Source organism: Euprymna scolopes, chromosome 7 (genome assembly GCF_053919585.1).
Source record: "Euprymna scolopes isolate OS-2025 chromosome 7, ASM5391958v1, whole genome shotgun sequence".
NCBI lineage: Eukaryota > Metazoa > Mollusca > Cephalopoda > Sepiida > Sepiolidae > Euprymna > Euprymna scolopes.
Genome location: NC_136488.1, coordinates 172,086,166 through 172,101,165, shown reverse-complemented (window position 1 = coordinate 172,101,165; position 15,000 = coordinate 172,086,166). Strand labels below are relative to the sequence as shown.

At 33.0% G+C, this 15,000-nt stretch overlaps 53 non-coding genes across 53 annotated transcripts; all 53 read left to right on the top strand.

Moving 5' to 3' along the window:
- Positions 1-74: 74 nt before the first annotated feature.
- Positions 75-146, top strand: Trnaq-uug (transfer RNA glutamine (anticodon UUG)). Its single transcript has one exon. It is a non-coding gene; the product is annotated as a tRNA-Gln (tRNA).
- Positions 147-512: 366 nt separating this feature from the next.
- Positions 513-584, top strand: Trnaq-uug (transfer RNA glutamine (anticodon UUG)). Its single transcript has one exon. It is a non-coding gene; the product is annotated as a tRNA-Gln (tRNA).
- Positions 585-729: 145 nt separating this feature from the next.
- On the top strand, positions 730-801 carry Trnaq-uug (transfer RNA glutamine (anticodon UUG)). The gene has a single exon. It is a non-coding gene; the product is annotated as a tRNA-Gln (tRNA).
- Positions 802-948: 147 nt separating this feature from the next.
- Positions 949-1,020, top strand: Trnaq-uug (transfer RNA glutamine (anticodon UUG)). Its single transcript has one exon. It is a non-coding gene; the product is annotated as a tRNA-Gln (tRNA).
- A 147-nt stretch (positions 1,021-1,167) lies between these two features.
- Positions 1,168-1,239, top strand: Trnaq-uug (transfer RNA glutamine (anticodon UUG)). The gene has a single exon. It is a non-coding gene; the product is annotated as a tRNA-Gln (tRNA).
- A 147-nt stretch (positions 1,240-1,386) lies between these two features.
- Positions 1,387-1,458, top strand: Trnaq-uug (transfer RNA glutamine (anticodon UUG)). Its single transcript has one exon. It is a non-coding gene; the product is annotated as a tRNA-Gln (tRNA).
- Positions 1,459-1,603: 145 nt separating this feature from the next.
- Trnaq-uug (transfer RNA glutamine (anticodon UUG)) lies at positions 1,604-1,675 on the top strand. Its single transcript has one exon. It is a non-coding gene; the product is annotated as a tRNA-Gln (tRNA).
- A 146-nt stretch (positions 1,676-1,821) lies between these two features.
- On the top strand, positions 1,822-1,893 carry Trnaq-uug (transfer RNA glutamine (anticodon UUG)). Its single transcript has one exon. It is a non-coding gene; the product is annotated as a tRNA-Gln (tRNA).
- A 366-nt stretch (positions 1,894-2,259) lies between these two features.
- Trnaq-uug (transfer RNA glutamine (anticodon UUG)) lies at positions 2,260-2,331 on the top strand. The gene has a single exon. It is a non-coding gene; the product is annotated as a tRNA-Gln (tRNA).
- A 145-nt stretch (positions 2,332-2,476) lies between these two features.
- Positions 2,477-2,548, top strand: Trnaq-uug (transfer RNA glutamine (anticodon UUG)). Its single transcript has one exon. It is a non-coding gene; the product is annotated as a tRNA-Gln (tRNA).
- A 147-nt stretch (positions 2,549-2,695) lies between these two features.
- On the top strand, positions 2,696-2,767 carry Trnaq-uug (transfer RNA glutamine (anticodon UUG)). Its single transcript has one exon. It is a non-coding gene; the product is annotated as a tRNA-Gln (tRNA).
- Positions 2,768-3,131: 364 nt separating this feature from the next.
- Positions 3,132-3,203, top strand: Trnaq-uug (transfer RNA glutamine (anticodon UUG)). The gene has a single exon. It is a non-coding gene; the product is annotated as a tRNA-Gln (tRNA).
- Positions 3,204-3,350: 147 nt separating this feature from the next.
- Positions 3,351-3,422, top strand: Trnaq-uug (transfer RNA glutamine (anticodon UUG)). Its single transcript has one exon. It is a non-coding gene; the product is annotated as a tRNA-Gln (tRNA).
- Positions 3,423-3,569: 147 nt separating this feature from the next.
- Trnaq-uug (transfer RNA glutamine (anticodon UUG)) lies at positions 3,570-3,641 on the top strand. The gene has a single exon. It is a non-coding gene; the product is annotated as a tRNA-Gln (tRNA).
- Positions 3,642-3,786: 145 nt separating this feature from the next.
- Positions 3,787-3,858, top strand: Trnaq-uug (transfer RNA glutamine (anticodon UUG)). Its single transcript has one exon. It is a non-coding gene; the product is annotated as a tRNA-Gln (tRNA).
- A 146-nt stretch (positions 3,859-4,004) lies between these two features.
- Positions 4,005-4,076, top strand: Trnaq-uug (transfer RNA glutamine (anticodon UUG)). Its single transcript has one exon. It is a non-coding gene; the product is annotated as a tRNA-Gln (tRNA).
- A 366-nt stretch (positions 4,077-4,442) lies between these two features.
- On the top strand, positions 4,443-4,514 carry Trnaq-uug (transfer RNA glutamine (anticodon UUG)). The gene has a single exon. It is a non-coding gene; the product is annotated as a tRNA-Gln (tRNA).
- Positions 4,515-4,661: 147 nt separating this feature from the next.
- Positions 4,662-4,733, top strand: Trnaq-uug (transfer RNA glutamine (anticodon UUG)). Its single transcript has one exon. It is a non-coding gene; the product is annotated as a tRNA-Gln (tRNA).
- Positions 4,734-4,880: 147 nt separating this feature from the next.
- Positions 4,881-4,952, top strand: Trnaq-uug (transfer RNA glutamine (anticodon UUG)). Its single transcript has one exon. It is a non-coding gene; the product is annotated as a tRNA-Gln (tRNA).
- A 144-nt stretch (positions 4,953-5,096) lies between these two features.
- On the top strand, positions 5,097-5,168 carry Trnaq-uug (transfer RNA glutamine (anticodon UUG)). Its single transcript has one exon. It is a non-coding gene; the product is annotated as a tRNA-Gln (tRNA).
- A 146-nt stretch (positions 5,169-5,314) lies between these two features.
- On the top strand, positions 5,315-5,386 carry Trnaq-uug (transfer RNA glutamine (anticodon UUG)). The gene has a single exon. It is a non-coding gene; the product is annotated as a tRNA-Gln (tRNA).
- A 366-nt stretch (positions 5,387-5,752) lies between these two features.
- Positions 5,753-5,824, top strand: Trnaq-uug (transfer RNA glutamine (anticodon UUG)). Its single transcript has one exon. It is a non-coding gene; the product is annotated as a tRNA-Gln (tRNA).
- Positions 5,825-5,971: 147 nt separating this feature from the next.
- Trnaq-uug (transfer RNA glutamine (anticodon UUG)) lies at positions 5,972-6,043 on the top strand. Its single transcript has one exon. It is a non-coding gene; the product is annotated as a tRNA-Gln (tRNA).
- A 147-nt stretch (positions 6,044-6,190) lies between these two features.
- Trnaq-uug (transfer RNA glutamine (anticodon UUG)) lies at positions 6,191-6,262 on the top strand. Its single transcript has one exon. It is a non-coding gene; the product is annotated as a tRNA-Gln (tRNA).
- Positions 6,263-6,409: 147 nt separating this feature from the next.
- On the top strand, positions 6,410-6,481 carry Trnaq-uug (transfer RNA glutamine (anticodon UUG)). Its single transcript has one exon. It is a non-coding gene; the product is annotated as a tRNA-Gln (tRNA).
- Positions 6,482-6,847: 366 nt separating this feature from the next.
- Trnaq-uug (transfer RNA glutamine (anticodon UUG)) lies at positions 6,848-6,919 on the top strand. Its single transcript has one exon. It is a non-coding gene; the product is annotated as a tRNA-Gln (tRNA).
- Positions 6,920-7,065: 146 nt separating this feature from the next.
- On the top strand, positions 7,066-7,137 carry Trnaq-uug (transfer RNA glutamine (anticodon UUG)). The gene has a single exon. It is a non-coding gene; the product is annotated as a tRNA-Gln (tRNA).
- Positions 7,138-7,720: 583 nt separating this feature from the next.
- Trnaq-uug (transfer RNA glutamine (anticodon UUG)) lies at positions 7,721-7,792 on the top strand. Its single transcript has one exon. It is a non-coding gene; the product is annotated as a tRNA-Gln (tRNA).
- Positions 7,793-7,937: 145 nt separating this feature from the next.
- Positions 7,938-8,009, top strand: Trnaq-uug (transfer RNA glutamine (anticodon UUG)). Its single transcript has one exon. It is a non-coding gene; the product is annotated as a tRNA-Gln (tRNA).
- Positions 8,010-8,156: 147 nt separating this feature from the next.
- On the top strand, positions 8,157-8,228 carry Trnaq-uug (transfer RNA glutamine (anticodon UUG)). The gene has a single exon. It is a non-coding gene; the product is annotated as a tRNA-Gln (tRNA).
- Positions 8,229-8,375: 147 nt separating this feature from the next.
- On the top strand, positions 8,376-8,447 carry Trnaq-uug (transfer RNA glutamine (anticodon UUG)). The gene has a single exon. It is a non-coding gene; the product is annotated as a tRNA-Gln (tRNA).
- Positions 8,448-8,594: 147 nt separating this feature from the next.
- Trnaq-uug (transfer RNA glutamine (anticodon UUG)) lies at positions 8,595-8,666 on the top strand. Its single transcript has one exon. It is a non-coding gene; the product is annotated as a tRNA-Gln (tRNA).
- A 147-nt stretch (positions 8,667-8,813) lies between these two features.
- On the top strand, positions 8,814-8,885 carry Trnaq-uug (transfer RNA glutamine (anticodon UUG)). Its single transcript has one exon. It is a non-coding gene; the product is annotated as a tRNA-Gln (tRNA).
- A 366-nt stretch (positions 8,886-9,251) lies between these two features.
- Trnaq-uug (transfer RNA glutamine (anticodon UUG)) lies at positions 9,252-9,323 on the top strand. The gene has a single exon. It is a non-coding gene; the product is annotated as a tRNA-Gln (tRNA).
- Positions 9,324-9,468: 145 nt separating this feature from the next.
- On the top strand, positions 9,469-9,540 carry Trnaq-uug (transfer RNA glutamine (anticodon UUG)). Its single transcript has one exon. It is a non-coding gene; the product is annotated as a tRNA-Gln (tRNA).
- A 146-nt stretch (positions 9,541-9,686) lies between these two features.
- Positions 9,687-9,758, top strand: Trnaq-uug (transfer RNA glutamine (anticodon UUG)). The gene has a single exon. It is a non-coding gene; the product is annotated as a tRNA-Gln (tRNA).
- Positions 9,759-9,905: 147 nt separating this feature from the next.
- Trnaq-uug (transfer RNA glutamine (anticodon UUG)) lies at positions 9,906-9,977 on the top strand. Its single transcript has one exon. It is a non-coding gene; the product is annotated as a tRNA-Gln (tRNA).
- Positions 9,978-10,341: 364 nt separating this feature from the next.
- Trnaq-uug (transfer RNA glutamine (anticodon UUG)) lies at positions 10,342-10,413 on the top strand. The gene has a single exon. It is a non-coding gene; the product is annotated as a tRNA-Gln (tRNA).
- Positions 10,414-10,777: 364 nt separating this feature from the next.
- Trnaq-uug (transfer RNA glutamine (anticodon UUG)) lies at positions 10,778-10,849 on the top strand. Its single transcript has one exon. It is a non-coding gene; the product is annotated as a tRNA-Gln (tRNA).
- Positions 10,850-10,994: 145 nt separating this feature from the next.
- Trnaq-uug (transfer RNA glutamine (anticodon UUG)) lies at positions 10,995-11,066 on the top strand. Its single transcript has one exon. It is a non-coding gene; the product is annotated as a tRNA-Gln (tRNA).
- Positions 11,067-11,213: 147 nt separating this feature from the next.
- Trnaq-uug (transfer RNA glutamine (anticodon UUG)) lies at positions 11,214-11,285 on the top strand. Its single transcript has one exon. It is a non-coding gene; the product is annotated as a tRNA-Gln (tRNA).
- A 147-nt stretch (positions 11,286-11,432) lies between these two features.
- On the top strand, positions 11,433-11,504 carry Trnaq-uug (transfer RNA glutamine (anticodon UUG)). The gene has a single exon. It is a non-coding gene; the product is annotated as a tRNA-Gln (tRNA).
- A 145-nt stretch (positions 11,505-11,649) lies between these two features.
- On the top strand, positions 11,650-11,721 carry Trnaq-uug (transfer RNA glutamine (anticodon UUG)). Its single transcript has one exon. It is a non-coding gene; the product is annotated as a tRNA-Gln (tRNA).
- A 146-nt stretch (positions 11,722-11,867) lies between these two features.
- On the top strand, positions 11,868-11,939 carry Trnaq-uug (transfer RNA glutamine (anticodon UUG)). The gene has a single exon. It is a non-coding gene; the product is annotated as a tRNA-Gln (tRNA).
- Positions 11,940-12,305: 366 nt separating this feature from the next.
- Positions 12,306-12,377, top strand: Trnaq-uug (transfer RNA glutamine (anticodon UUG)). The gene has a single exon. It is a non-coding gene; the product is annotated as a tRNA-Gln (tRNA).
- A 145-nt stretch (positions 12,378-12,522) lies between these two features.
- On the top strand, positions 12,523-12,594 carry Trnaq-uug (transfer RNA glutamine (anticodon UUG)). The gene has a single exon. It is a non-coding gene; the product is annotated as a tRNA-Gln (tRNA).
- Positions 12,595-12,960: 366 nt separating this feature from the next.
- Trnaq-uug (transfer RNA glutamine (anticodon UUG)) lies at positions 12,961-13,032 on the top strand. Its single transcript has one exon. It is a non-coding gene; the product is annotated as a tRNA-Gln (tRNA).
- Positions 13,033-13,177: 145 nt separating this feature from the next.
- Positions 13,178-13,249, top strand: Trnaq-uug (transfer RNA glutamine (anticodon UUG)). Its single transcript has one exon. It is a non-coding gene; the product is annotated as a tRNA-Gln (tRNA).
- Positions 13,250-13,396: 147 nt separating this feature from the next.
- Trnaq-uug (transfer RNA glutamine (anticodon UUG)) lies at positions 13,397-13,468 on the top strand. The gene has a single exon. It is a non-coding gene; the product is annotated as a tRNA-Gln (tRNA).
- A 583-nt stretch (positions 13,469-14,051) lies between these two features.
- On the top strand, positions 14,052-14,123 carry Trnaq-uug (transfer RNA glutamine (anticodon UUG)). Its single transcript has one exon. It is a non-coding gene; the product is annotated as a tRNA-Gln (tRNA).
- A 147-nt stretch (positions 14,124-14,270) lies between these two features.
- Positions 14,271-14,342, top strand: Trnaq-uug (transfer RNA glutamine (anticodon UUG)). Its single transcript has one exon. It is a non-coding gene; the product is annotated as a tRNA-Gln (tRNA).
- Positions 14,343-14,489: 147 nt separating this feature from the next.
- On the top strand, positions 14,490-14,561 carry Trnaq-uug (transfer RNA glutamine (anticodon UUG)). The gene has a single exon. It is a non-coding gene; the product is annotated as a tRNA-Gln (tRNA).
- Positions 14,562-14,706: 145 nt separating this feature from the next.
- Trnaq-uug (transfer RNA glutamine (anticodon UUG)) lies at positions 14,707-14,778 on the top strand. The gene has a single exon. It is a non-coding gene; the product is annotated as a tRNA-Gln (tRNA).
- Positions 14,779-15,000: the final 222 nt, after the last annotated feature.

The window sequence follows — 15,000 nt, the reverse complement described above, 5'->3', positions numbered from 1 at the left end:
CTTCTTTGTATAATTCACGTCTGACATTCATACATTTATATAATGTTATCGTTAATGAGTTGGGGTAACTGTAAGGTTCTATGGTGTAATGGTTAGCACTCTGGACTTTGAATCCAGCGATCTGGGTTCAAATCTCGGTAGAACCTCTTGTACATTCCCTTTTAATCTGAAATATGAATCAAGATCACCACGAGTACAAATATTTAAGAATGTTTTGTGCTTCTTTGTATAATTCATGTCTGACATTCATTGATTTATATAATTTTATCGTTAATGAGCTGTGGTAACTATAAGGTTCTATGGTGTAATGGTTTGCGCTGTTGACTTTGACTCCAGCGATCCGAGTTCAAATCTCGGTAGAACCTCTTGTACATTTCCTTTTAATCTGAAATTTGAATCAAGAGCACCACGAGTACAAATAGTTAAGAATATTTAATGCTTCTTTGTATAATTCATGTCTGACATTCATTAATTTATATAATTTTATCGTTAATGCGTTTAGGTAACTATAAGGTTCTATGGTGTAATGGTTAGCACTCTGGACTTTGAATCCAGCGATCCGAGTTCAAATCTCGGTAGAACCTCTTGTACATTTCCTTTTAATCTGAAATTTTAATCAAGATCACCACGAGTACAAATAATTAAGAATGTTTTGTGCTTCTTTGTATAATTCATGTCTGACATTCATTAGTATATAATTTTATCGTTAATGAGTTGTGGAAACTGTAAGGTTCTATGGTGTAAGTGTTAGCACTCTGGACTTTGAATCCAGTAATCCGAGTTCAAATCTCGGTAGAACCTCTTGTACATTCCCTTTTAATCTGAAATTTGAATCAAGATCACCACGAGTACAAATAATTAAGAATGTTTTGTGCTTCTTTGTATAATTCATGTCTGACATTCATTAATTTATATAATGTTATCGTTAATGAGTTGTGGAAACTATAAGGTTCTATGGTGTAATGGTTAGCACTCTGGACTTTGAATCCAGCGATCCGAGTTCAAATCTCGGTAGAATCTCTTGTACATTTACTTTTAATCTGAAATTTGAATCAAGATCACCACGAGTACAAATAATTAAGAATGTTTTGTGCTTCTTTGTATAATTCATGTCTTACATTCATACATTTATATAATGTTATCGTTAATGAGCTGTGGTAACTGTAAGGTTCTATGGTGTAATGGTTAGCACTCTGGACTTTGAATCCAGCGATCCGAGTTCAAATCTCGGTAGAACCTCTTGTACATTTCCTTTTAATCTGGAATGTGAATCAAGATAACCACGAGTACAAATAATTAAGAATGTTTTGTGCTTCTTTGTATAATTCATGTCTGACATTCATTAATTTATATAACTTTATCGTGAATGAGTTGTGGTAACTATAAGGTTCTATGGTGTAATGGTTAGCACTCTGGACTTTGAATCCAGCGATCCGAGTTCAAATCTCGGTAGAACCTCTTGTACATTTCCTTTTAGTCTGAAATTTTAATCAAGATAACCACGTGTACAAATAATTAAGAATGTTTTGTGCTTCTTTGTATAATTCATGTCTGACATTCATTAGTATATAATTTTATCGTTAATGAGTTGTGGTAACTATAAGGTTCTATGGTGTAATGGTTAGCACTCTGGACTTTGAATCCAGCGATCCGAGTTCAAATCTCGGTAGAATCTCTTGTACATTTCCTTTTAATCTGAAATGCAATCAAGATCACCACGAGTACAAATAATTAAGAATGTTTTGTGCTTCTTTGTATAATTCACGTCTGACATTCATACATTTATATAATGTTATCGTTAATGAGTTGGGGTAACTGTAAGGTTCTATGGTGTAATGGTTAGCACTCTGGACTTTGAATCCAGCGATCTGGGTTCAAATCTCGGTAGAACCTCTTGTACATTCCCTTTTAATCTGAAATATGAATCAAGATCACCACGAGTACAAATATTTAAGAATGTTTTGTGCTTCTTTGTATAATTCATGTCTGACATTCATTGATTTATATAATTTTATCGTTAATGAGCTGTGGTAACTATAAGGTTCTATGGTGTAATGGTTTGCGCTGTTGACTTTGACTCCAGCGATCCGAGTTCAAATCTCGGTAGAACCTCTTGTACATTTCCTTTTAATCTGAAATTTGAATCAAGAGCACCACGAGTACAAATAGTTAAGAATATTTAATGCTTCTTTGTATAATTCATGTCTGACATTCATTAATTTATATAATTTTATCGTTAATGCGTTTAGGTAACTATAAGGTTCTATGGTGTAATGGTTAGCACTCTGGACTTTGAATCCAGCGATCCGAGTTCAAATCTCGGTAGAACCTCTTGTACATTTCCTTTTAATCTGAAATTTTAATCAAGATCACCACGAGTACAAATAATTAAGAATGTTTTGTGCTTCTTTGTATAATTCATGTCTGACATTCATTAGTATATAATTTTATCGTTAATGAGTTGTGGAAACTGTAAGGTTCTATGGTGTAATGGTTAGCACTCTGGACTTTGAATCCAGTAATCCGAGTTCAAATCTCGGTAGAACCTCTTGTACATTCCCTTTTAATCTGAAATTTGAATCAAGATCACCACGAGTACAAATAATTAAGAATGTTTTGTGCTTCTTTGTATAATTCATGTCTGACATTCATTAATTTATATAATGTTATCGTTAATGAGTTGTGGAAACTATAAGGTTCTATGGTGTAATGGTTAGCACTCTGGACTTTGAATCCAGCGATCCGAGTTCAAATCTCGGTAGAACCTCTTGTACATTTCCTTTTAATCTGAAATTTGAATCAAGATCACCACGAGTACAAATAATTAAGAATGTTTTGTGCTTCTTTGTATAATTCATGTCTGACATTCATTAGTATATAATTTTATCGTTAATGAGTTGTGGAAACTGTAAGGTTCTATGGTGGAATGGTTAGCACTCTGGACTTTGAATCCAGTAATCCGAGTTGAAATCTCGGTAGAACCTCTTGTACATTCCCTTTTAATCTGAAATTTGAATCAAGATCACCACCAGTACAAATAGTTAAGAATATTTAATGCTTCTTTGTATAATTCATGTCTGACATTCATTAATTTATATAATTTTATCGTTAATGAGTGGTGGTAACCATAAGGTTCTATGGTGTAATGGTTAGCACTCTGGAGTTTGAATCCAGCGATCCGAGTTCAAATCTCGGTAGAATCTCTTGTACATTTACTTTTAATCTAAAATTTGAATCAAGATCACCACGAGTACAAATAATTAAGAATGTTTTGTGCTTCTTTGTATAATTCATGGCTTACATTCATACATTTATATAATGTTATCGTTAATGAGCTGTGGTAACTGTAAGGTTCTATGGTGTAATGGTTATCACTCTGGACTTTGAATCCAGCGATCCGAGTTCAAATCTCGGTAGAACCTCTTGTACATTTCCTTTTAATCTGGAATGTGAATCAAGATAACCACGAGTACAAATAATTAAGAATGTTTTGTGCTTCTTTGTATAATTCATGTCTGACATTCATTAATTTATATAATGTTATCGTTAATGAGTTGTGGTAACTATAAGGTTCTATGGTGTAATGGTTAGCACTCTGGACTTTGAATCCAGCGATCCGAGTTCAAATCTCGGTAGAACCTCTTGTACATTTCCTTTTAATCTGAAATTTTAATCAAGATAACCACGTGTACAAATAATTAAGAATGTTTTGTGCTTCTTTGTATAATTCATGTCTGACATTCATTAGTATATAATTTTATCGTTAATGAGTTGTGGTAACTATAAGGTTCTATGGTGTAATGGTTAGCACTCTGGACTTTGAATCCAGCTATCCGAGTTCAAATCTCGGTAGAATCTCTTGTACATTTCCTTTTAATCTGAAATGCAATCAAGATCACCACGAGTACAAATAATTAAGAATGTTTTGTGCTTCTTTGTATAATACACGTCTGACATTCATACATTTATATAATGTTATCGTTAATGAGTTGGGGTAACTGTAAGGTTCTATGGTGTAATGGTTAGCACTCTGGACTTTGAATCCAGCGATCTGGGTTCAAATCTCGGTAGAACCTCTTGTACATTCCCTATTAATCTGAAATATGAATCAAGATCACCACGAGTACAAATATTTAAGAATGTTTTGTGCTTCTTTGTATAATTCATGTCTGACATTCATTGATTTATATAATTTTATCGTTAATAAGCTGTGGTAACTATAAGGTTCTATGGTGTAATGGTTTGCACTCTTGACTTTGACTCCAGCGATCCGAGTTCAAATCTCGGTAGAACCTCTTGTACATTTCCTTTTAATCTGAAATTTTAATCAAGAGCACCACGAGTACAAATAGTTAAGAATATTTAATGCTTCTTTGTATAATTCATGTCTGACATTCATTAATTTATATAATTTTATCGGTAATGAGTTTAGGTAACTATAAGGTTCTATGGTGTAATGGTTAGCACTCTGGACTTTGAATCCAGCGATCCGAGTTCAAATCTCGGTAGAACCTCTTGTACATCCCCTTCTAATCTGAAATTTGAATCAAGATCACTACGAGTACAAATAATTAAGAATGTTTTGTGCTTCTTTGTATAATTCATGTCTGACATTCATTAATTTATATAATGTTATCGTTAATGAGTTGTGGTAACTATAAGGTTCTATGGTGTAATGGTTAGCACTCTGGACTTTGAATCCAGCGATCCGAGTTCAAATCTCGGTAGAACCTCTTGTACATTTCCTTTTAATCTGAAATTTGAATCAAGATCACCACGAGTACAAATAATTAAGAATGTTTTGTGCTTCTTTGTATAATTCATGTCTGACATTCATTAATTTATATAATTTTATCGTTAATGAGTTGTGGTAACTATAAGGTTCTATGGTGTAATGGTTAGCACTCTGGACTTTGAATCCAGCGATCCGAGTTCAAATCTCGGTAGAACCTCTTGTACATTTCCTTTTAATCTGAAATTTTAATCAAGATAACCACGTGTACAAATAATTAAGATGTTTTGTGCTTCTTTGTATAATTCATGTCTGACATTCATTAGTATATAATTTTATCGTTAATGAGTTGTGGTAACTATAAGTTTCTATGGTGTAATGGTTAGCACTCTGGACTTTGAATCCAGCGATCCGAGTTCAAATCTCGGTAGAATCTCTTGTACATTTCCTTTTAATCTGAAATGCAATCAAGATCACCACGAGTACAAATAATTAAGAATGTTTTGTGCTTCTTTGTATAATTCACGTCTGACATTCATACATTTATATAATGTTATCGTTAATGAGTTGGGGTAACTGTAAGGTTCTATGGTGTAATGGTTAGCACTCTGGACTTTGAATCCAGCGATCTGGGATCAAATCTCGGTAGAACCTCTTGTACATTCCCTTTTAATCTGAAATATGAATCAAGATCACCACGAGTACAAATATTTAAGAATGTTTTGTGCTTCTTTGTATAATTCATGTCTGACATTCATTGATTTATATAATTTTATCGTTAATAAGCTGTGGTAACTATAAGGTTCTATGGTGTAATGGTTTGCACTCTTGACTTTGACTCCAGCGATCCGAGTTCAAATCTCGGTAGAACCTCTTGTACATTTCCTTTTAATCTGAAATTTGAATCAAGAGCACCACGAGTACAAATAGTTAAGAATATTTAATGCTTCTTTGTATAATTCATGTCTGACATTCATTAATTTATATAATTTTATCGTTAATGAGTTTAGGTAACTATAAGGTTCTATGGTGTAATGGTTAGCACTCTGGACTTTGAATCCAGCGATCCGAGTTCAAATCTCGGTAGAACCTCTTGTACATCCCCTTTTAATCTGAAATTTGAATCATGATCACTACGAGTACAAATAATTAAGAATGTTTTGTGCTTCTTTGTATAATTCATGTCTGACATTCATTAATTTATATAATGTTATCGTTAATGAGTTGTGGTAACTATAAGGTTCTATGGTGTAATGGTTAGCACTCTGGACTTTGAATCCAGCGATCCGAGTTCAAATCTCGGTAGAACCTCTTGTACATTTCCTTTTAATCTGAAATTTGAATCAAGATCACCACGAGTACAAATAATTAAGAATGTTTTGTGCTTCTTTGTATAATTCATGTCTGACATTCATTAATTTATATAATTTTATCGTTAATGAGTTGTGGTAACTATAAGGTTCTATGGTGTAATGGTTAGCACTCTGGACTTTGAATCCAGCGATCCGAGTTCAAATCTCGGTAGAACCTCTTGTACATTCCCTTTTAATCTGAAATTTGAATCAAGATCACCACGAGTACAAATATTAAAGAATGTTTTGTGCTTCTTTGTATAATTCATGTCTGACATTCATTAATTTATATAATTTAATCGTTAATGAGCTGGGGTAACTATAAGGTTCTATGGTGTAATGGTTAGCACTCTGGACTTTGAATCCAGCGATCCGAGGTCAAATCTCGGTAGAACCTCTTGTACATTTCCTTTTAATCTTAAATTTGAATCAAGATCACCATGAGTACAAATAATTAAGAATGTTTTGTGCTTCTTTGTATAATTCATGTCTGACATTCATTAATTTATATAATGTTATCGTTAATGAGTTGTGGTAACTATAAGGTTCTATGGGGTAATGGTTAGCACTCTGGACTTTGAATCTGGCGATCCGAGTTCAAATCTAGGTAGAACCTCTTGTACATTTCCTTTTAATCTGAAATTTGAATCAAGATCACCACGAGTACAAATAATTAAGAATGTTTTGTGCTTCTTTGTATAATTCATGTCTGACATTCATTAATTTATATAATTTTATCGTTAATGAGCTGTGGTAACTATAAGGTTCTATGGTGTAATGGTTTGCACTCTTGACTTTGAATCCAGCGATCCGAGTTCAAATCTCGGTAGAACCTCTTGTACATTTCCTTTTAATCTGAAATATGAATCAAGACACCACGAGTACAAATAATTAAGAATGTTTTGTGCTTCTTTGTATAATTCATGTCTGACATTCATTAATTTATATAATTTTATCGTTAATGAGCTGTGGTAACTATAAGGTTCTATGGTGTAATGGTTTGCACTCTGGACTTTGAATCCAGCGATCCGAGTTCAAATCTCGGTAGAACCTCTTGTACATTTCCTTTCAATCTGAAATTTTAATCAAGATCACCACCGGTACAAATAGTTAAGAATATTTAATGCTTCTTTGTATAATTCATGTCTGACATTCATTAATTTATATAATTTTATCGTTAATGAGTGGTGGTAACTATAGGGTTCTATGGTGTAAAGGTTAGCACTCTGGACTTCAAATCCAGCGATCCGAGTTCAAATCTCGGTAGAACCTCTTGTATATTTCCTTTCAATCTGAAATTTTAATCAAGATCACCACGAGTACAAATAATTAAGAATGTTTTGTGCTTCTTTGTATAATTCATGTCTGACATTCATACATTTATATAATGTTATCGTTAATGAGCTGTGGTAACTGTAAGGTTCTATGGTGTAAGTGTTTGCACTCTGGACTTTGAATCCAGCGATCCGAGTTCAAATCTCGGTAGAACCTCTTGTACATTTCCTTTTAGTCTGAAATTTTAATCAAGATCACCACGAATACAAATAATTAAGAATTTTTACTGCTTCTTTGTATAATTCATGTCTGACATTCATTAGTATATAATTTTATCGTTAATTGGCTGTGGTAACTATAAGGTTCTATGGTGTAATGGTTAGCACTCTGGACTTTGAATCCAGCAATCCGAGTTCAAATCTCAGTAGAACCTCTTGTACATTTCCTTTTAATCTGAAATTTTAATCAAGATCACCACGAGTACAAATAATTAAGAATGTTTTGTGCTTCTTTGTATAATTCATGTCTGACATTCATTAGTATATAATGTTATCGTTAATGAGTTGTTGAAACTATAAGGTTCTATGGTGTAATGGTTAGCACTCTGGACTTTGAATCCAGCGATCCGAGTCCAAATCTCGGTAGAACCTCTTGTACATTTCCTTTTAATCTGAAATTTTTATCAAAATCACCACGAGTACAAATAATTAAGAATGTTTTGTGCTTCTTTGTATAATTCATGTCTGACATTCATTAATTTATAGAATGTTATCGTTAATGAGTTGTGGAAACTATAAGGTTCTATGGTGTAATGGTTAGCACTCTGGACTTTGAATCCAGTAATCCGAGTTCAAATCTCGGTAGAACCTCTTGTACATTCCCTTTTAATCTGAAATTTGAATCAAGATCACCACGAGTACAAATAATTAAGAATGTTTTGTGCTTCTTTGTATAATTCATGTCTGACATTCATTAATTTATATAATGTTATCGTTAATGAGTTGTGGAAACTATAAGGTTCTATGGTGTAATGGTTAGCACTCTGGACTTTGAATCCAGCGATCCGAGTCCAAATCTCGGTAGAACCTCTTGTACATTTCCTTTTAATCTGAAATTTGAATCAAGATCACCACGAGTACAAATAATTAAGAATGTTTTGTGCTTCTTTGTATAATTCATGTCTGACATTCATTAATTTATATAATTTTATCGTTAATGAGTGGTGGTAACTATAAGGTTCTATGGTGTAATGGTTAGCAATCTGGACTTTGAATCCAGCGATCCGAGTTCAAATCTCGGTAGAACCTCTTGTACATTTCCTTTTAGTCTGAAATTTGAATCAAGATCACCACGAGTACAAATAATTAAGAATGTTTTGTGCTTCTTTGTATAATTCATGTCTGACATTCATTAATTTATATAATATTATCGTTAATGAGTTGTGGTAACTATAAGGTTCTATGGTGTAATGGTTAAAACTCTGGACTTTGAATCCAGCGATCCGAGTTCAAATCTCGGTAGAATCTCTTGTACATTTACTTTTAATCTCAAATTTGAATCAAGATCACCACGAGTACAAATAATTAAGAATGTTTTGTGCTTCTTTGTATAATTCATGTCTTACATTCATACATTTATATAATGTTATCGTTAATGAGCTGTGGTAACTGTAAGGTTCTATGGTGTAATGGTTAGCACTCTGGACTTTAAATCCAGCGATCCGAGTTCAAATCTCGGTAGAACCTCTTGTACATTTCCTTTTAATCTGGAATGTGAATCAAGATAACCACGAGTACAAATAATTAAGAATGTTTTGTGCTTCTTTGTATAATTCATGTCTGACATTCATTAATTTATATAATGTTATCGTTAATGAGTTGTGGTAACTATAAGGTTCTATGGTGTAATGGTTAGCACTGTGGACTTTGAATCCAGCGATCCGAGTTCAAATCTCGGTAGAACCTCGTGTACATTTCCTTTTAATCTGAAATTTTAATCAAGATAACCACGTGTACAAATAATTAAGAATGTTTTGTGCTTCTTTGTATAATTCATGTCTGACATTCATTAGTATATAATTTTATCGTTAATGAGTTGTGGTAACTATAAGGTTCTATGGTGTAATGGTTAGCACTCTGGACTTTGAATCCAGCGATCCGAGTTCAAATCTCGGTAGAATCTCTTGTACATTTCCTTTTAATCTGAAATGCAATCAAGATCACCACGAGTACAAATAATTAAGAATGTTTTGTGCTTCTTTGTATAATTCACGTCTGACATTCATACATTTATATAATGTTATCGTTAATGAGTTTGGGTAACTGTAAGGTTGTATGGTGTAATGGTTAGCACTCTGGACTTTGAATCCAGCGATCCGAGTCCAAATCTCGGTAGAACCTCTTGTACATTTCCTTTTAATCTGAAATTTGAATCAAGATCACCACGAGTACAAATAATTAAGAATGTTTTGTGCTTCTTTGTATAATTCATGTCTGACATTCATTAATTTATATAATGTTATCGTTAATGAGTTGTGGAAACTATAAGGTTCTATGGTGTAATGGTTAGCACTCTGGACTTTGAATCCAGTAATCCGAGTTCAAATCTCGGTAGAACCTCTTGTACATTCCCTTTTAATCTGAAATTTGAATCAAGATCACCACGAGTACAAATAATTAAGAATGTTTTGTGCTTCTTTGTATAATTCATGTCTGATATTCATTAATTTATATAATGTTATCGTTAATGAGTTGTGGAAACTATAAGGTTCTAGTGTGTAATGGTTAGCACTCTGGACTTTGAATCCAGCGATCCGAGTCCAAATCTCGGTAGAACCTCTTGTACATTTCCTTTTAATCTGAAATTTGAATCAAGATCACCACGAGTACAAATAATTAAGAATGTTTTGTGCTTCTTTGTATAATTCATGTCTGACATTCATTAGTATATAATTTTATCGTTAATTAGCTGTGGTAACTATAAGGTTCTATGGTGTAATGGTTAGCACTCTGGACTTTGAATCCAGCGATCCGAGTTCAAATCTCAGTAGAACCTTATGTACATTACCTTTTAATCTGAAATTTGAATCAAGATCACCACGAGTACAAATATTTAAAAATGTTTTGTGCTTCTTTGTATAATTCATGTCTGACATTCATTAATTTATATAATTTTATCGTTCATGAGTTGTGGTAACTATAAGGTTCTATGGTGTAATGGTTAGCACTCTGGACTTCAAATCCAGCGATCCGAGTTCAAATCTCGGTAGAACCTCTTGTACATTTCCTTTTAATCTGAAATTTTAATCAAGATCACCACGAGTACAAATAATTAAGAATGTTTTGTGCTTCTTTGTATAATTCATGTCTGACATTCATTAGTATATAATTTTATCGTTAATGAGTTGTGGAAACTTTAAGGTTCTATGGTGTAATGGTTAGCACTCTGGACTTTGAATCCAGTAATCCGAGTTCAAATCTCGGTAGAACCTCTTGTACATTCCCTTTTAATCTGAAATTTGAATCAAGATCACCACCAGTACAAATAGTTAAGAATATTTAATGCTTCTTTGTATAATTCATGTCTGACATTCATTAGTATATAATTTTATCGTTAATGAGTTGTGGTAACTATAAGGTTCTATGGTGTAATGGTTAGCACTCTGGACTTTGAATCCAGCGATCCGAGTTCAAATCTCGGTAGAACCTCTTGTACATTTACTTTTAATCTGAAATTTGAATCAAGATCACCACGAGTACAAATAATTAAGAATGTTTTGTGCTTCATTGTATAATTCATGTCTTACATTCATACATTTATATAATGTTATCGTTAATGAGCTGTGGTAACTGTAAGGTTCTATGGTGTAATGGTTAGCACTCTGGACTTTGAATCCAGCGATCCGAGTTCAAATCTCGGTAGAACCTCTTGTACATTTCCTTTTAATCTGGAATGTGAATCAAGATAACCACGAGTACAAATAATTAAGAATGTTTTGTGCTTCTTTGTATAATTCATGTCTGACATTCATTAATTTATATAATGTTATCGTTAATGAGTTGTGGTAACTATAAGGTTCTATGGTGTAATGGTTAGCACTCTGGACTTTGAATCCAGCGATCCGAGTTCAAATCTCGGTAGAACCTCTTGTACATTTCCTTTTAATCTGAAATTGTAATCAAGATAACCACGTGTACAAATAATTAAGAATGTTTTGTGCTTCTTTGTATAATTCATGTCTGACATTCATTAGTATATAATTTTATCGTTAATGAGTTGTGGTAACTATAAGGTTCTATGGTGTAATGGTTAGCACTCTAGACTTTGAATCCAGCGATCCGAGTTCAAATCTCGGTAGAATCTCTCGTACATTTCCTTTTAATCTGAAATGCAATCAAGATCACCACGAGTACAAATAATTAAGAATGTTTTGTGCTTCTTTGTACAATTCACGTCTGACATTCATACATTTATATAATGTTATCGTTAATGAGTTGGGGTAACTGTAAGGTTCTATGGTGTAATGGTTAGCACTCTGGACTTTGAATCCAGCGATCTGGGTTCAAATCTCGGTAGAACCTCTTGTACATTCCCTTTTAATCTGAAATATGAATCAAGATCACCACGAGTACAAATATTTAAGAATGTTTTGTGCTTCTTTGTATAATTCATGTCTGACATTCATTGATTTATATAATTTTATCGTTAATGAGCTGTGGTAACTATAAGGTTCTATGGTGTAATGGTTTGCACTCTTGACTTTGACTGCAGCGATCCGAGTTCAAATCTCGGTAGAACCTCTTGTACATTTCCTTTTAATCTGAAATTTGAATCAAGAGCACCACGAGTACAAATAGTTAAGAATATTTAATGCTTCTTTGTATAATTCATGTCTGACATTCATTAATTTATATAATTTTATCGTTAATGAGTGGTGGTAACTATAAGGTTCTATGGTGTAATGGTTAGCACTCTGGACTTTGAATCCAGCGATCCGAGTTCAAATCTCGGTAGAACCTCTTGTACATTTCCTTTTAGTCTGAAATTTGAATCAAGATCACCACGAGTACAAATAATTAAGTATGTTTTGTGCTTCTTTGTATAATTCATGTCTGACAATTATTAGTATATAATTTTATCGTTAATTAGCTGTGGTAACTATAAGGTTCTATGGTGTAATGGTTAGCACTCTGGACTTTGAATCCAGCGATCCGAGTTCAAATCTCAGTAGAACCTCTTGTACATTTCCTTTTAATCTGAAATTTGAATCAAGATCACCACGAGTACAAATATTTAAAAATGTTTTGTGCTTCTTTGTATAATTCATGTCTGACATTCATTAATTTATATAATTTTATCGTTCATGAGTTGTGGTAACTATAAGGTTCTATGGTGTAATGGTTAGCACTCTGGACTTCAAATCCAGCGATCCGAGTCCAAATCTCGGTAGAACCTCTTGTACATTTCCTTTCAATCTGAAATTTTAATCAAGATCACCACGAGTACAAATAATTAAGAATGTTTTGTGCTTCTTTGTATAATTCATGTCTGACATTCATACATTTATATAATGTTATCGTTAATGAGCTGTGGTAACTGTAAGGTTCTATGGTGTAATGGTTTGCAATCTGGACTTTGAATCCAGCGATCCGAGTTCAAATCTCGGTAGAACCTCTTGTACATTTCCTTTTAGTCTGAAATTTGAATCAAGATCACCACGAATACAAATAATTAAGAATGTTTTGTGCTTCTTTGTATAATTCATGTCTGACATTCATTAGTATATAATTTTATCGTTAATTGGCTGTGGTAACTATAAGGTTCTATGGTGTAATGGTTAGCACTCTGGACTTTGAATCCAGCGATCCGAGTTCAAATCTCGGTAGAACCTCTTGTACATTTCCTTTTAATCTGAAATTTGAATCAAGATCACCACGAGTACAAATAGTTAAGAATATTTAATGCTTCTTTGTATAATTCATGTCTGACATTCATTAATTTATATAATTTTATCGTTAATGAGTGTTGGTAACTATAAGGTTCTATGGTGTAATGGTTAGCACTCTGGACTTTGAATTCAGCGATCCGAGTTCAAATCTCAGTAGAACCTCTTGTACATTTCCTTTTAATCTGAAATTTGAATCAAGATCACCACGAGTACAAATAGTTAAGAATGTTTTGTGCTTCTTTGTATAATTCAAGTCTGACATTCATTAATTTATATAATGTTATCGTTAATGAGTTGTGGTAACTATAAGTTTCTATGGTGTAATGGTCAGCACTCTGGACTTTAAATCCAGCGATCCGAGTTCAAATCTCGGTAAAACCTCTTGTACATTTCCTTGTAATCTGAAATTTGAATCAAGATCACCACGAGTACAAATAATTAAGAATGTTTTGTGCTTCTTTGTATAATTCATGTCTGACATTCATACATTTATATAATATTATCGTTAATGAGTTGTGGTAACTGTAAGGTTCTATGGTGTAATGGTTAGCACTCTGGACTTTGAATCCAGTTATCTGGGTTCAAATCTAAGTAGAACCTCTTGTACATTTCTTTTTAATCTGAAATTTGTATCAAGATCACCACCAGTACAAATAATTAAGAATGTTTTGTGCTTCTTTGTATAATTCATGTCTGACATTCATTAGTATATAATTTTATCGTTAATAAGCTGTGGTAACTATAAGGTTCTATGGTGTAATGGTTAGCACACTGGACTTTGAATTCAGCGATATGAGTTCAAATCTCAGTAGAACCTCTTGTACATTTCCTTTGAATCTGAAATTTGAATCAAGATCACCACGAGTACAAATAATTAAGAATGTTTTCTGCTTTTTTGTATAATTCCTGTCTGACATTCATTAATTTATACAATGTTATCGTTAATGAGTTGTGGTAACAATAAGGTTCTATGGTGTAATGGTTAGCACTCTGGACTTTGAATCCAGCGATCCGAGTTCAAATCTCGGTAGAACCTCTTGTACATTTCCTTTTAATCTGAAATTTTAATCAAGATCACCACGAGTACAAATAATTAAGAATGTTTTGTGCTTCTTTGTATAATTCATGTCTGACATTCATTAATTTATATAATGTTATCGTTAATGAGTTGTGGTAACTATAAGGTTCTATGGTGTAATGGTTAGCACTCTGGGCTTTGAATCCAGCGATCCGAGTTCAAATCTCGGTAGAACCTCTTGTACATTTCCTTTTAATCTGAAATTTGAATCAAGATCACCACGAGTACAAATAATTAAGAATGTTTTGTGCTTCTTTGTATAATTCATGTCTGACATTCATCAGTATATAATTTTATCGTTAATGAGTTGTGGTAACTATAAGGTTCTATGGTGTAATGGTTAGCACTCTGGACTTTGAATCCAGCGATCCGAGTTCAAATCTCGGTAGAACCTCTTGTACATTTCCTTTTAATCTGAAATTTGAATCAAGGTAACCACGTGTACAAATAATTAAGAATGTTTTGTGCTTCTTTGTATAATTCATGTCTGACATTCATTAGTATATAATTTTATCGTTAATGAGTTGTGGTAACTACAAGGTTCTATGGTGTAATGGTTAGCACTCTGAACTTTGACTCCAGCGATCCGAGTTCAAATCGCGGTAGAACCTCTTGT